The sequence below is a fragment of the Tetrao urogallus genome (assembly GCF_951394365.1).
Source record: "Tetrao urogallus genome assembly, chromosome: 1".
NCBI classification, from domain to species: domain Eukaryota; kingdom Metazoa; phylum Chordata; class Aves; order Galliformes; family Phasianidae; genus Tetrao; species Tetrao urogallus.
In genome coordinates this window covers 15,556,062-15,572,380 of record NC_136813.1, presented here as the reverse complement: position 1 = coordinate 15,572,380, position 16,319 = coordinate 15,556,062, and positions in this window count along the sequence as shown.

Here is a 16,319-nt window from a genome sequence, read left to right as displayed (position 1 = left end):
TGCCGATGGAGCTGTAGTGGTGTCTGCACACTACCAGCTAATTGGAGTGGAGCTCTGAGCTGATCATTGTGACCAGGAAACGTAAAACTGTAGTATAAAGCTTAAGGCAGACAGGAGGGAATGAATGGCGTGTGAAGCAGTTTGGCTGCAGAGGCAAATCATTGCTGTGACTGACTCCTGTGACTGACTGTTTCTCAAGTGTTGCACCAGGAGTGGTTGGGGCATCAATTAAGTTAAGGAAAGGGAGATTCTTGGTTTAATTGTTTTTTGAGGCATTACCTGGGCTTGTCCCTTGCACTGATTTCTTGTACTTGAGCCACACGGAGGCAGAGGCACATCTGAGGCAAATGAGCCCTGGGAATGTCTGGGAGTTTGTTTGCATGTATTGAGCACACATCACATAGCTGTAAGCGTTGGACCGATGTGTTTGCAGATTGACCGGTGAGCTTATGCAGGAGGAACCTTCCTTGCTCCTTGATAACCTGTGTGGTCAGCTTCTGTGTAGGAGTGGTGTGCGAAGGTCCTGGCGTCATCAGGCGAGATGTGCTTCTGGAAAGTGAAGACCTTCCGTGGCAGGAGCATGGGCGTTACAGGGTGTTACAACATGGTATGTGTCTCAGCAGAGCCACAGGGGGCTGAGCTCAGACCCTTGTACCCTGCAAGCTTCAGCTGCTGGTGTCTTTGGAGCAGAGCTAGCCTGGCTCCCAGACTGAGGGACAGCCACAGCTGAGTGTCTGTGCACTGACTGACTGCCATTTCAGGTCACCGTGGATTCTGTTCATTCAAGAGGAAGTAGGAAGCTGTTGAGAAACACAGAGATGCAGCACTGATGGACGTAGTGGGCGTGGTGAGGATGGGTTAATGGTTGGACTTGGTGATCTTAGTAGTCTATTCCAACCTTAATGATTGTAGGATTCTGTCATGAGGATGTCTGGCTTGGGAAGATCTGACAAGTTAAACTTGCTGTGTGTAATCTCACCACAGCTGGTTTTCCTGAAGTTCCTACTGCAGCGCTGCATAGAGAACAGGATTCTGCTTGCCTGTGAGGGCTGTGAGCTGTGGTCCTGGCTGCAGAGGCATTAGAAGAGTTGAAATGATTCTGATATTCTCCAAGGCTTGGAAACGTTACGAAATATTTCTTTGATTAAAACCAGATGGACTCTTTAGATGCTCAGAGAGGACACAAATACTGAAGGAGAAAATGACGCAGGAGGACAGCAGGTAGATGTTAACAAAATGCATTGCAGAGGTTTACTGAGGAGCTTATTACAGAACAGAACTAATGCCACTGCTGACGCCCTTTGCAGTACTCACTCACCAGGAGTGAGTGCTTTTCTAGGAGAAAGATCTCCTAGAAGTGAAAAGAGCTGTTTCACAGTGCGATGGCTTTCATAATAACTATGATCCAGTTTAGGCCTTATTTAAATAACAAATGTGTTTAAATGGTTGTTCATTTACAGTCTAACAAACAAGAGGAAGGCAGAGCCCCACGTTGGTATGACCTGTACATCTTCTGCAGCAGTCCTCCTCCAGGGCACAGCATCCTCAAGGCGCATCCAGCAGGTGGAGATTCCTGCCTGTGCCAGCAAACCTCTCATGTTGTGACCAGAGGTGGCAGTCTGTGCTGGTGGTCACTGTCCCTATTGCTCCCAGTCTCCAGTTCCAAGGACCCCTAAGCCTCTTCACCTGCTCCTGTGTCAGACCCAGCTGATCCCAGCTTCTCTTAACTTCCAAGAGGTCATTTGAACTGTCCTGGTGCAACGCTGCTAGTGATAAAGCTCCCCTGGGCCTCAGAGAGGCCAGGTTTCACTGGAAATGCTCAGCATAGGCTGAGGCTTAGCGGAGCATTCTGTGCTCCATGGGGACCTCACTCTCTCTTCTGAGAGCGTATCGCACAGAATCACAGACTGGCCAGGGTTGGAAGGGACCTCAGGGATCACGTATCTCCAACCCCCTGCCACATGCAGGGCCACCAAACTCCACATTTAATACTAGACCAGGCTGCCCAGGGCCCCATCCAATGTGGCCTTGAACACCTCCAGGGACGGGGCATCCACAGCCTCTCTGGGCAGCCTGTTCCAGCACCTCACCACTCTCTCTGTAAAGAATTTCCCCCTGACATCCAACCTAAATCTTCCCTCTCTCAACTTAAAACCATTTCCCCTTGTCCTGAAGGACAAGGCCTTGGCAGAGGGAGCAGAAGGTAAGCTTTCATGCAGCTTCTCATGGCTGAAGGAATTCAGCACAGAGGAGAATTCAGTGGGAAGGGCAATTTCCCTGCTTTGGAACTTGATCCAATAACTTTACGTATGATGTAAGAATTCTTGATAGGTTTATGTCAGTCCTCTGTCAAATCATCGAAATCTATTCTGGCACTAATTTCTGGGGAAGCTTCCAAATGGCCATTCTGAGGCAACACTCAGGTCTTTATTGAACAGTGGAAGTCTCGGATGTGTTACTTTCCCTACCTCTCTTTCATCTTTTTCAGGAGGTTCATCAAGAGTCTGTTAATGGAGTCTCTGAATTTTGTTTTCAGTGAAAAGTTCTCTGTGTGGACAGAATGCTACTTCCTTGTGTAAGAAACTTAATTCAGAAGCTTTTAAACTTTCATTTTGGGTGAATTCCTTGTTTATAAAATAAAAATAAAAAGCTGACACAGAAAAATCCCAAGGCAAGCGATGCTTCAGCTGTCAGAATACCTACTTAGTCATTTTTTCCTTCCTTTTTCTCATGAAAGAGGCCTGAGGCAGTAGAGATTCTCCCAGCTGAAGGCTGTTCCATGGACCCCCACAGATCTGTCCTGATGGCTCTCATGGCAGGAGGTGATGGCATTTGACTCCCTCCAAAAGTTTTACCTGACACAATCTCTCTATTATTTTTCTCCAAGCATATTGATTACAACCAACGAGGTAATGAAATTGACGCAGAAATGGCTGTCTTAGCAAACAGCATTCCAGTTTCTTTCTTCCAGGAGAGCTATTGCATGGCAGCAAATGGTGAAGCCAAATGAGGACTTAGGGAGATGTAGACTTTGAAAGAACCTACGAGGCAGTCATAGAACCATAGAAGCATTTAGGTTAGGAAGGACCCTTAAAGACCACCTACTCCAACTCCCCTGCCGTGAACAGGGACACCTCTAGCTCCATCAGGTGCTCAGAGTCCTGTCTAGTCGCTCTTCAATCCTGCAGACAACAGTCTGCTCTCTGCAGACAAAGCAGTTAATCTGTACAAGAGACGTAGATATTTAGGTCAAGGTCTTTTCTCTCAATTTGTATTCTCAGAGTGGTTTTAGAGGTACAGAAGCGATGTGTCTGGAGCTGAGGGCAGTTCATTTTATCTGAGGAGTCTCAGACTTTCCAAAGGGGCAATGTCTTAGTGAGGGTTTGATAAACACAACGGTAGCCCCATGCTGATGCTGACAGAAGCTAGCAGCAGTTCCGTTGAAAATAAAGGTCCTCCTGAGCAGACAGCACTATTTATCCTGCATGGGCATGGAATCATAGAATGGCCTGGGTTGAAAACGGCCACAATGATCATCTAGTTTCAACTATGTGTCACCACCAGACCAGGCTGCCCAGAGCCACATCCAGCCTGGCCTTGAATGCCTCCAGGGATGGGGCATCCACAGCCTCCTTGGGCAACCTGTTCCAGTGCGTCACCACCCTCTGAGTGAAAAACTTCCACCTAGTATCTAACCTAAACCTCCCCATCTCAGCTTAAGACCATTATCCCTTGTCCTATCACTGTCCACCCTCATAAACAGCCGTTCCCCCTCCTGTTTATAAGCTCCCTTCAAGTACTGGAAGGCCACAATGAGGTCTCCTCGGAGCCTTCTCTTCTCCAAGCTAAACAAGCCCAGTTCCCTCAACCTTTCCTCATAGGAGAGGTGCTCCAGCCCTCTGATCATCTTAGTGGCCTCCTCTGGACCTGCTCCAGGAGCTCCATGTCCTTCCTGGGCTGTGCATCCCAGGTCTGACGCAGTGCTGCGGATGGGGCCTCACAAGAGCTGAGCGGGGGAGGACAAATCATCTCCCTCTTCCTGCTGGCCACCCCTAACGTATGATGGGTCCAGATGAGTGTCTTTAGACGGAATAGGGCCAGTTCTCTTCCCTATTTCCCTGTTGCTAGGAATGAAGATGTGACCGCCCTTGCTAACAGAACAACCTGCTATGGGTTACGTGTCCTTGGACCAGCTCTATTTTTCAGTCTGTCAGAGATGGCCAAGTGAAAGGCCTCAGAAAGCACTTTTGGACTCTGGAGTGGCAGTGAAATAAAGAATCTAGGAGAAAGAGCTGATCATATTTCAAAACTGGCAGAAGGAAAAGGCATGTGCATGAGGGGGCTGGGTGTTGCTTCGTTGTGATGTTTAAGCAATGTGAATGGCGGGAGACCTGAAGGAACGTGCATGGGGAGCTGTGCTCCTCTGAGCTCAGCGAGGTTGGTGCAGTGCCCCATGGTCGAGACTGCAGTGCTGGTACGTGTGCAGACTGAAATACAGAAACACGGTGATTATTCATGTGATGCTATGTCTCTGTTCTGTCTGATGGCTGAGAGGGATGTTTGCTCACTTTCTGGCTGTGCAGGGATAAAATAAACAGAAAGGGCAGGAGTGGGGGGATTCCCTGGAGATGAAGCAGGTCATAGAAAGGGCTGTTAGCTCAGTGGCCTGAGACTGAGAGGGAAAGACTTGTTGGAAGGATTTGTGCTTCTTTTACTGCAATATTTTAAAGGTTGAGCTCCTAGCCTAGCTGCCCAAGAGATGGCCAGAGAGCCAGTGGGGTGCTATCACTGGGAGTCATTTTATGTTTTGGGGAGGAGAGAACTTGCCAACCTGGTAAGGAAGAAGGGGACAGTGGGCCCAACAAGAACTTTTCCAGTTTAGCGAACACAAATGCAAAGTCTGGTTCCTGGTCCAGAACTGCCCTGTGTATTGCTACAGGTGAGGGACTGACTGGCTGTGTGGCACTTCTGCAGCAAAGAAACTGGGTTCCTGGTAGGCAACAAGCTGGGCGTGAATCAATCCTGAATATGGCTCAGATTGCTCATGCAATATCTTCCTTGGAGATTTTCAAAATTCACCTGGGCAGAGGCCCGAGCCCCTTGCTTTGACTTTGAAATATGCTTTGTTTTGAGCAGGAGGTTGGATTATGTGATATCCCAAGGTCCCATCCAACCCAACTTCTTCAACCGCAACACATCTCCAGCATTTCCTTGTTTTTTTCATTCACTGTTTGGGGAATGGCTCCTGTGGGCAGTTCCTCACTGCCTCTCTGCATTTCTGTTTCCTTGCTTCAGAATTATCCCACTGCTACTTGTTGCTGGCACTGACTGTTGGCTCCAGTAGTGAGGGGCTGAGTGGGAACAGCAGAACTTCTACGGACAGGAGTTTCTGTGTGGTTCCTGCCTTGAATCCATGCAAAGCTCATTCACTGCTCCGAGGGATGGGTGCTGGCAGTCTGGCACAGGAAGAAGGGCCAAATGGGGTTCTTCCAAAGTCAGGGGAGACCCTTAATGCTAAGAAGGATAGCAGTGTTCTCAGGCAAAGTACCACCAGAAGGTCAAGGGAGACAATCCTCAGCCTTCGCGAGGCACCTGGGGTGCAGGGTCCAATGCTGGGCCTCACAGCTACAAGGGAGACCTGAACATGCTGGAAAATGAAGGGACCGGAGCACCTCTCCTATGAGGAAAGGCTGAGAAAGCTGGGACTGCTCAGCCCAGAGGAGAGGAGGCTCAGAGGGATTCCATCAATGTCTGTAAGTACCTGAAGGGAGGGTGCAATGAGGACGGAGCTGGGCTCTGCTCAGTGGTGCCCAGTGCCAGGCCAGGAGGCAGTGGGCACAAGGTGGCACATGGGAGGTTCTCTCTGAACACCAGAAGCACTGTCACAGGATGGACAAACACTTCTCTCTTACCCTGCATTCCTGATCTGACTCTGAATTTTGTAAATTTTGTAAATTGTAAATTCACTGGCTAAGACCTGATATATTGTTTTGTTTCTGAAGAACTTCCAGCACTGCTGTCCCACCATAGGGAAGCTGCAATAAAAGCTCTTTCCCTTCATTTCATCCCTCCTGCCTGAGTCTGGTCTGTGTGCTCACTGATGGCCACTGGTTGCTGCTGCCTCTAATGACAAGCAGAGGTGATGTTTGACATGAAACCACCAGGACAGTGACAGGACTTGAAAATACAAGCAGTTTATAAAAAAGAATGGTGTGATGGTCCCCAGGCCTTCCCTGCTGATACTGGAACAAATGGAAAGGCAAAAAAAAACCTGCTGCTGCACAAGGTTGCAATAGGGCTATGCTGTCTGAATGTCACTAGCTTATGGGCCAGAAAAAGGAATAACTGCTATGTTTCAGGCTGTACTTTGCTCCTCCTCCCTTTCCAACCTGGACTGCAGTGACCCTGAGTGGGTTTCTGTGCCTGCAAACCATTCTGCACTATCCTGAGAAAGAAAAGAAAGATGGTAAAGAGAAACACTGGTAGAGAGGGTTTACAGAAAAAAAAATTTGGAAGGCAGACCAGAAGAGTAATTGTTTCTTATGCCATTAATGACATTCCAAGTGCTGGAAGAGTGTAAAAGAGCAAAATAGACCTGGATAGGAGGAATGGTGACAAATAGTGGAGAACAGTGTGGTTGAGTGCGCTACTAGGTGCTACTAGGCGTGTGCTATGGAGAGAATAGCCATAGAGAATACCTCAAAATTTGACCAGCAATGGAGCCAGTGAGCTGGAAAGATCAAAAACATCGCACTAAGTGCAATGGCACCTTGTCTTCATGCTTGAAAATTCAGAGATTGAAAAGAATGAAGGTTTTGGTCAGTGTGAAGAGCAATTGCTGAACACGTGTTAGCAGGCTCTTCTTGCCCAGTGTGACAAAAGAGGAGACAGAGGATGAAAAGAAGGTGGGGATGGAAGCCCTGAGACAGAAATCAAACCTGTGTAGCTGGGAAAGCAGAAGGTAGGAATAGCAAAACATTGCCAATGACTGATGAAGGGTGTTACAAAGTGCCTAAAGGTCAGACATAGGATCAGATAAAGAATACATTTGGAAGGGACCTCTGCAGCCATGTAGTGCAATTTCCTGTTCAAACCAGGCTTAATTCCAAAGTTAGAGCAAGGTGCTCTCAGGGCTTTGTCCAACCAACTTCAAAAACTTTTCAAAGATGAAAGTTCCACAACTTTCATAGGTGTTTGACCTTGATGTAGGCCAAAGATGCCATTAAAAACCTCTTCCATGGAAGCTTCTGTATTACCAATTCCTGAAGTAATCCAAGCAGCTCAGAGGAAACATGTCACTTTTTATCCTACAAAGCTAGTTTGGGCACTGTGAAAAATACCAGCAGGGAGGAACCATGTTTGATGCTACTTATTCTGTCCTCTTCTATTGGAGGGAGGTGCGTGGCTCTCTCAAATAGCCATGGAACGCTTGAGTTCTGAGTTTTCCTTTTGAAGGAGGAACCAGATTAATTTTTATGCCCCAGATCTTATTTGGGACTTGCTTTTGTCCTCATTGAAATAATCCCCCTTTAGTCACTTCTCTGATTTTCCTGACATTCAGTATTTGTTCTTTTGAGATACTGCTTTTCTTCATGCCTTAGGAAATAGTGATACTGGCTTTTGACTGAGAGAGTTGACTTCCATCGCATCTCTGTTGACAGTAGATATAAAATAACTAACTCGCATTCTTTAAAGAAATAAGGAAGTGGAGGAAGTGCTTTACTGTATTAAGAGATTGAAGAGGAGAGAAATTATGAGAATGAGTTATAGAGAAGAGCTTGTAGAATAGAAACTATAATGTAATACAGCATGACAGCAGAGAGCTGAGACTAAGAGCGATCACTTAAACGGTGCGATCCCAGTGGGAACAATTAAAGTAAATGTCTATCAGATATTAAATATAGGTTAGAAAAACAGCAATCAGTGTGAGTGATAGCAGGCTGCTGGTGTGCATACAGAATGAAGGAACTCCCAGAAAACAAAACAAAGACAGCCGTGTAGGTGAGTCTTTCCCGAGCAGAGCTCAGGCACGGTTCACATTAAGTAAGCAGCAATGAGCAACATCTGGGGAACCACGCGCCAGAAATCAGTGCCATAGCCGCCACTGCACATAGCAAGCGTTCTGAATTTTGCAAAGCGTTCCCATGACAAAGTATGGGAAATACTGGGTGGATGGGGAGCCATTCCAAGCACTTGCATGATGAGAGACTTAGAGGAATAGCATTCTCCATACACCAGAAAATTTTTGGATTTACTGGAGTACAGATGAAACTTACTCTCAGAATTTCAGTTCTGTTCATAGGAACAGTTTCCATTTGTGAAGGGTAAAGATCTGCATGGAAATATTGAAGATTAATAGTTTCTGTCTCCAGTGTGCTTTGTTTTGTGTATTCTTCTTGAAGCTACAATTAAGGACTTCTTGTCATTATCACTTTCTGTGTGTCACTATGTTTTTCTATAACTTACTGGGGAGAAAAGAAGGGAAGACATTTAATCCATCACTGCAAATCTCTTTTGTGTGTGCTAATGCACTTCATATGAAGTGATTACACTGACAACAGCAGCATTTGGACCCTAATTTATTATGCAAATAATAAATTTGCAACTTGGCTGGCAATAACTAATACATGTCCTCCTGGCACAGAATCAAAATTGCACTGCTTTGTTAAAACTGCTCCGAAAGGCCATACTTGACATCTCAAGTATCCCAAAATTAATCATTTTCCTTTTCTTGCCCGCTTCTGTCTGAGCTATTTGCTGCAGAGGTACCTGTTGGATGCAGACATCCTCTGCCTGATGTGCTCTTGTCCACAATCTGGGTACAGCTTTCCAGGCTGAGCTACCTCACCTAACCAGAGAAGACATTAGTGTTCATGCCTACGTCTCAGGTCACCGTCTAGACTCTCTGAATAATTATCAGAGGACAAATAGGGACTTTATGGTTTTATTTACCTGACTGATTTTATTTTGTACATAATATTCAATGTCACAGCTGTCATCAGTGACTTACGCAATTAAATCCTTCTCTCAGCCAAGACTGTGAGGTCGTTTTGCAGTTTCATCTTCACCCACATTCATTTTACCTTTGAGAATGCCACTTATGTTCTTCTGAAAACGTCTCCCCTTGCTCCCCTTGTGATGCTTTTCCTCCCTGAGTCTCCTGCATATCTGATCACTTTCTGCATGTCCTTGAGTGAGGCCTTCTTTCTTCCTTTTTGTAAACTTCATAAGCTCTGCTCTTGTTCATTTCTTTTTCTTATCATGACATTGTCTCATCCACAAATAACAATTTAATTATCACTGGTATGCAGATAACATAGAAATAGAACTCTTCATTCTGTTAATGTTTCTTTATGACATTAAAATCACAGTCTCCCCTTTGGATAGCTAGCAGACTGTGGCGGTGGCTAAAATAGTTTATTAGCCTCTCTCAACCTGCAGCCTTTCATGGCTGGTTTGCTGCAATATTTTTCTTTTTTTGGTCTCAGCAATGTAATGTTACTGCATTTTATCTGGTTAGATTCCTACAGCCACTCTGCTCTTGCACAAGTTATCATCTCAGCTTCGCGCTTTGTCTTCTCACACTGTGTTCCTCCGTTGACCCTTATATCTCATTTCTTAACAGCTTTCAAGGACTTTGGGATGTACTATGAATCACAGTGTTGAGTGAAAGATAAAGAAGGCCTTAACCCTGGAAGTGAAGAAATGCAGTGTATGTGATGCAAGAGGCCAGCTATGGCAGCTTTCTGCAGCTGGGACTCCCAGGAGCGCTTCTGTTTTTCCCAGAGCAGCAGGCCTGGTGTGTCTGTGTTACTCATGTAAATGCATTTGGTCACCGAACTGCAGGACTTGTTGATATACAGAGTAAGTTTGAGATCATACTAAAGTGGGAGTCACTGCCGATTCCCTTGAGGCTAGAATAGCCTTACAGAGAGATCTCAAAAAATTGGAGGGCCGAGCAATCACCAACCCCGTGAAGTTTAACAAGAACAAGTGCCAGGTGCCACACATGGGGCAGGGCAGCACTGCATCTATGCAGAGACTGGGGAATGAAAGGCTGGATGGAGAGCTGCTCTATGGAAAGCGATCTGAGGGTTCTGGTCATCAGCATGCTGAATGTGAGTCAGCAGTGTGGCCTGGAGCCCAAAGGGCCAACCATGCTCTGGGCTGCCCCAGGGCCAGCGCTGCCACCAGGAGCGGGGAGGGGCTGTGCCCTCTGTGCTGTGCCGCCTCACCTCCAGCACTGGGTGTGGGTTTGGGCCCTCAATAGAAGCAGAGCATAAAGTGATTAGGGAGAGCGAGTCCAAAGGAGGGCTATGAATGTGGTGACAGGTCTGGAGGGCGAGGGGTGTGAGGAGCTGATGTGCCTGAGTGTGCTCAGCGCAGAGCACAGCAGGCTGAGGGGAAGCCTGATGGAACAGGGCTGTGGGCATGGAACAGGGCTGTGGGCATGGAACAGGGCACTGGGCTGGAGTGCTGGAGCTGGGACTGTTTGAACAGAGCTCTCAGACATTGGGTTTGAGTTTTGGGTGGTGCTGTTTAAAGCCAGTGGTTGGACTTGATGATCATTGTGAGCTCCTTTCAACTTGGGATATTCCATGACTCTAAGCAAATAGTTGTGTTTAGATACCGTACAATTATTAGAAAATGCAATGATTTCAAACTATTTTGAAGGTAGCCTTGTTTAAATTTAATCTAACCTGTGATTTTTCCTAGCACTGTGTGAATTATTGTCCTAAATGAGTCTTTTTTTGCTGTCAAACCGCAGCTTTGGCTTTCAGGAACTCAGGGTAGCTCAGAGGAAGCTAGAGACAAGATGGATGGGTTTCTTGTCTCGTCTGCCTCTCCTTCCCCTTCACTTCCAGTAAATGAAATGCTCAATGCCTTTTATTTTAGGACTTAAAGCGCCCTGGGAGCAGGAGGAGTGTTGCCACCCTCAGTTCAGTAAGCTCTGGGTCAGGCTCTGCTGCAGCCAACAGGGCTGCACCTGCTGCTCCGACACAACGTCAGAAGAGTGGAGCTGTTTGTCAGCCCGAGCGCATCCAGAACTCATCATAGGCAGCCCCTCCCTATCAACTGCTCCACAGAAATGCACCTGAGAAATGACTGGATCAGGCACACGCAGTTGGTTATCCACAAACCTGTTACGATATGAAATCTGTTTACCCCTCCTTGGCTATGTCTATGCTTTACCACTACAAAACTGCAAGCCCAGTGACAGCAGTCATAGTTCTTATGATTTTGCAGAAACAAAGGCAAAAAAAATTCTGGTCACAAGCAAATAAGATAGAGAGATGTGTCATGGCAATATTAGTAAATAAATGTCTCCTTCAAATGCAGAAATACTCTGTGTTATCAGTCTTAACAGTTGGCAAGCTAATCTTTACTGTAGAACTATTACTTTATATCTAAAAAAATGAGAAGAATATCAGTATTCTATCACAGCAATCAACAATATCACATGACATTCATTCTTAACTCTTTAAATTAAAAGAAAAACTACTGGACAGAAGTGTAAGGCAGAGTAAATTAGAGCAAAATGCATATTTTTATAAATGATGCTGGGCTTCTTCACAGGATGTCTTGCTTAGAACCTAGATAAAAAATAAAATAGAAACTCCAAGTCCTAGACAGAATTTAGAAGTTAATGCTGAAAATAGTCTGCTGCTGAACAATTCTGTCTCCTCTGCTAGCTCATCTTTGATGCCTTCTGCAAAGCAGAAGATGGAGAAGTACATTTCTCATCACACTCCACTGCTCAAACACACATCACTCCTTAATGTCAGGCTTTTCATATCCTTGGATGAGTTCAAAATATAAACTTTCAACTAAAGAACTGCTAAAGCATTCATCTCAGGGAGACAGTCTTTTACAGTATGCTGCTGCTCTCTGCAGCAATCATTCAGGCTGCAGTCTGACAATCTCTCAGGATAATTACAGCAACTGCTGTACTGCTGCTATTGAAAGGCAAATCCCATCCCCAGGTTTCCATTTTCAAAACTCCCTAGCTTTTCACACTGCTGTGTTCTTTCACTTAAACAAGGCAAGGGTGAGAACAGTTTGTTCATTCCTTTTTTCCCCCTTGCCTCTTGCTCAGTTGCTCAAAGTGGTTTTCATGGTACATAGGCTTGATACACTTTTTTGTTCTCTAAATCTAGCAACACAACTCTGCGGTTTTCCCTTTCCTTTCCAAATCAATCCTGTGTGCATCCTTGTCTGAGGAGAACATGTTCGTGTGCGCTGTCCGTCTTTTCACCTTGATTAATGTTTATGTTTTTTCTCTCGCCTCCAAACTCGCCTGCATCAGATTTCTTAATATACCAGAACAAAAAAACAATCCTTTGACTCACAAAGCAACTAATGCCACATCTCAGTCCCTTGAAAACTCACATATTTTGCATTCAAATAGGCTTCTCAGATTATTTACTGTAGGACTTGATGCAGCCTTTTTCATTAGGGCCACAAAGATGGTGAAGGGCCTGGAGCATCTCTCCTATGAAGAAAGGCTGAGTGAACTGGGTCTGTTCAGTCTTGAGAAAAGAAGACTGAGAGGGGACCTGATCCAGGTCTATAAATATCTAAGGTGTGGGGGGCAGAATGGCGAGGCCGGACTCTTTTCAGTGGTGAGTGGAGACAGGACAAGGGGAAACGGCCGGAAACTGCAGCATAGGAAGTTCCGCACAAATGTGCGCAAGAACTTCTTTACAGTGAGGTGACGGAGCACTGGAACAGGCTGCCCAGGGAGGTGGTGGAGTCTCCTTCTCTGGAGATGTTCAAGACCTGCCTGGATGCCTACCTGTGCGACCTGCTGTAGGGAACCTGCTTTGGCAGGGGGGTTGGACTCGATGATCTCTGGAGGTCCCTTCCAACCCCTACAATTCTGTGATTCTGTGATTCTGTGATATATACATGTATGTTCTCTACTAACCACCTAATTTTATGGCTTTGTTTTAATCAAGCAGTGGCTTTCAAAAGGAAATCAGACATTCTGGAATTCTTGAGCTTCAATGAAAAGGCCACCTTGTCATCAGTTCTGCACTCCTCCGGGTTGCTCACAAGCCTTGAAGCTGGGCTGATCAAGTGCTGGATGTGTGCTTGAACTCCCTCTGTGTAAAGTATCCATACAGGAGGCATGACCAAAAATGTCCACAGAGCTTAAAGGAACTGATCTTAGAATTTAACGCTGAAGCTGTAAGTCTACATGAATCTTCAGACAATAACTTTTGCTTCCTGAAAAATAGAACCCTTTTAGGAATCTCAGGTTGTGTAGTTTTGACACAAAGCCCTTTAGTAAATATTTTCTGATAACAGCCTGATGCTGTTTTTAATCTGCTGTAAGAAGCAGACGATAGCTGTTTGTATCACGATCCTTTTCTTGAAGGTTTATGCCCTTCAATAAGTGTGGTTTCTCTGAGGAATGCTTCCTATCTTTTTTTTAAATTATTATTACTATAGTTATTCTAATGATTTCTGCTGTGTGCTCACTTCAGCTCTCACCTCACCCTACAATCCATATTCTAAGGAAGCATAATCAAAGGATCTTTCATTTAGAGTTCATCATCACCTCTCACCAGGGCAGCAGAATGAGAGGCTATATTTCATCTGGCCCTATTATTTGGTTCCTGGTCCTCCTTCAGATCATGTCCTCTCAAATTGCTGTGGAGTTAAATTACTGTGGAGACATTGGATACTGGCATTCACATTCAGAGCTCTAAGAATTACTTTTGAGCTCTTCAAGCAGTCCAATAACTTCTTTAATCAAAACAAAATGAGTAAGACTGTCCTCCAGTACCAAAGCTGTGTCTCTGTGTTACTGGGATATGAAACCAGCATTGTAGGGGATACATTAAAAGACATCTGGTTCTGGGAGGTAGTTTGGTTCAAGAATTGCAGTGGCACTTGGTGAGAGGGGACTGTCACCTGCAGCTTCTACTGCTGTGGGCCTAAAGGCAGTGCCTATGGCAAACATCTAAGGTGGATGCCAGAGAAAGCCTGATCACCATGGGAGGTTGCTGGCAGGAAGGGAACGGTCACTATTTCCTGGCTAAGTGCAGGCAGCACTGCTGGTAGTACCTACAGTCCGATGGGAGTGCAGGAGTCCTATCCTGGACTCCTCCTGGTTTCTAAGCTATGCAGACCAGGGGATAGCTAGTGCAGCGTTTTCCCCTCTGATTCCTCACAAAGTAACGCAGTCTCCTTCTCATCTAGATTAACTTCAGTCTGCAACAAAGAAACAAAATTTCTAAGGGAATCAGAGCATCACATTGCCCGTATTCGATGAAAATTAAATGAACAGAGATGGGCTGCACACCGAGATATCTATAGCTCATATCACCTTACTGTTCATTGCAAACACGTTCAGCAAAAGCAGTGATTTACCACAGCACTCATTAAAGCAGAGCCTTTCCTTCCATGAGTAGTTCTTGTGTCAGTGTATGGGAGGCACATACCAGGACATAAGATTGAAATTATTTCTATAGAAGATCTTTAACTTATCTTTCTGAAGCAACGCTACGAAGAAGATAGCAAAAAAAGCATGCTTGTTTATTTTTCACTTGAGTCTCAGGCTGTATGTGCCAAAGATGAAAACTAGAAGGTGATGTACAGTGAAACATATTCACACGGATTCCTTGTAATGAAGCAATGCTGATGAAGATCTGGCTTATCCATGTTCTTTGAGTTGGAAGGAATTAGTATTTACAGCTATTTCTGGGTCAAAGGCTGAGATGAGGGTTGGATATGAAACTATCCTTCCCTCTTATCCTTCCCTCTGTAAAATAAAGAAGAATGAAAATCAATTTCATGAATTGTGGGGTGAAAATTGGAGAGAAGCAAATTGTTCAAGCTGCTGCCAAAAGAGACAATTATGGACACCCTGTGGCAGTCTAATTTTATTCACAGGTATCCTTACGGCTCTGTAGTGCTTGGAGCCCTTTCCATGGAGCAAGACCTCAATGGTGAGAGCGCTTTTTTCAGTGAGAGTTCACCACCTCATTAGACAAGGACAGGCTCCTACACCCATCCATTATTTGATTCTCCATTGCAATGGAAGGAGAACACCCTCCTATGACACTCCACAACCTGAGAACAGCTGGGAACACCGCAGTGACTCCCTTCACTTTGCTGGGTGCTGCCCACACGAGCGCGCATTGAAATGAGCGGGAGAGGAGGACAGGCAGCCTTCAGGTCTTTGGGAGATGGCTGCTGATGGAAGACAGCAGGAGCAGCCAAAACAAAGGCTGTGGTTTCATAGTACACTATCTGTAATACCAGGTTAGGGTATCTCTGCTCTTGTAACTAAAGGGCTGACACAGCTGCCTGTCGGATTAGGCGACGGACTGGTTTATGTAAGTGGCCTGGCTTCAGAAAGCAAAGATATACTTTAATCTCACTTTAAAAACTGAATAAATCAGCCCAGTGCGTTGCACTGAAGCTTTGCACAAGACTGTGTTACTGTTGCATTGATCTGATGCATTTGGACTGATACCCTAAAGCCCCAAGGTGTTAATTTCTGCTCCAAACAGGTAATCTGAGTCAGTATTTCTGTCTGTGTCACTCTGGAAGCAGCTGGCTTGAAGCTCCCTGTCGTGTGCACTGTTGGATCTCTCCAACATGAGCAGGCTTAGAAAAGATCTTTCCATTTCCCCCAGAGAAACAATTTTTGAAAAGATCTGTTATCAGACTCAATAAAGAAAGGCCAGAACAGGTGTTATCACTGCTTTCTGCTTGCCAACTGATAAAAGCCTTTGTTTTCAAAGTCTCAAAAGATAAAAACAGCGTGTAAAATTCCCACAAGAAATGAACTGCACAAGTTATCATTTCACACGTGTAACAGTACAATTTGAACTTCTACGGCTTCCTCACAAAACATTTATTAGTCGCTGTCACTGGAGAATTTACCAGATGAACCATTCTCATTATTACAGTCGTGGAGCTGGGGTGGGGAAAGGGAAAACAGATGTAACCTCACGTCCCTGCTCTGCTAAACTGCAGTTGAAGAGATCACTTGTTTTCAACATAGCCGAGCAAATTAACAGAATAAGTAGCTTGGGGGCAGACCCCACAGGGTTTGCTATTGAAAAGGGAACAATGGGTGAATTATTCTCCAGTCCATCACAGATTCCTTGTTCATTTTCATGGTGAGCTGAACTCTGATTCCCAAGGCAGGCTGGCATGATTCTTGCCATCACAGGGCTCTTTTGCAGCTGCCAGGAATACTCTTTCTGATGGACAGAAGAAAGCTGTCAATTCAGGACCTGACTGCACAATTCAGGCAGCTAATGACCCGGGCATTGCTACTGCACTGATTTTTGGGCGGG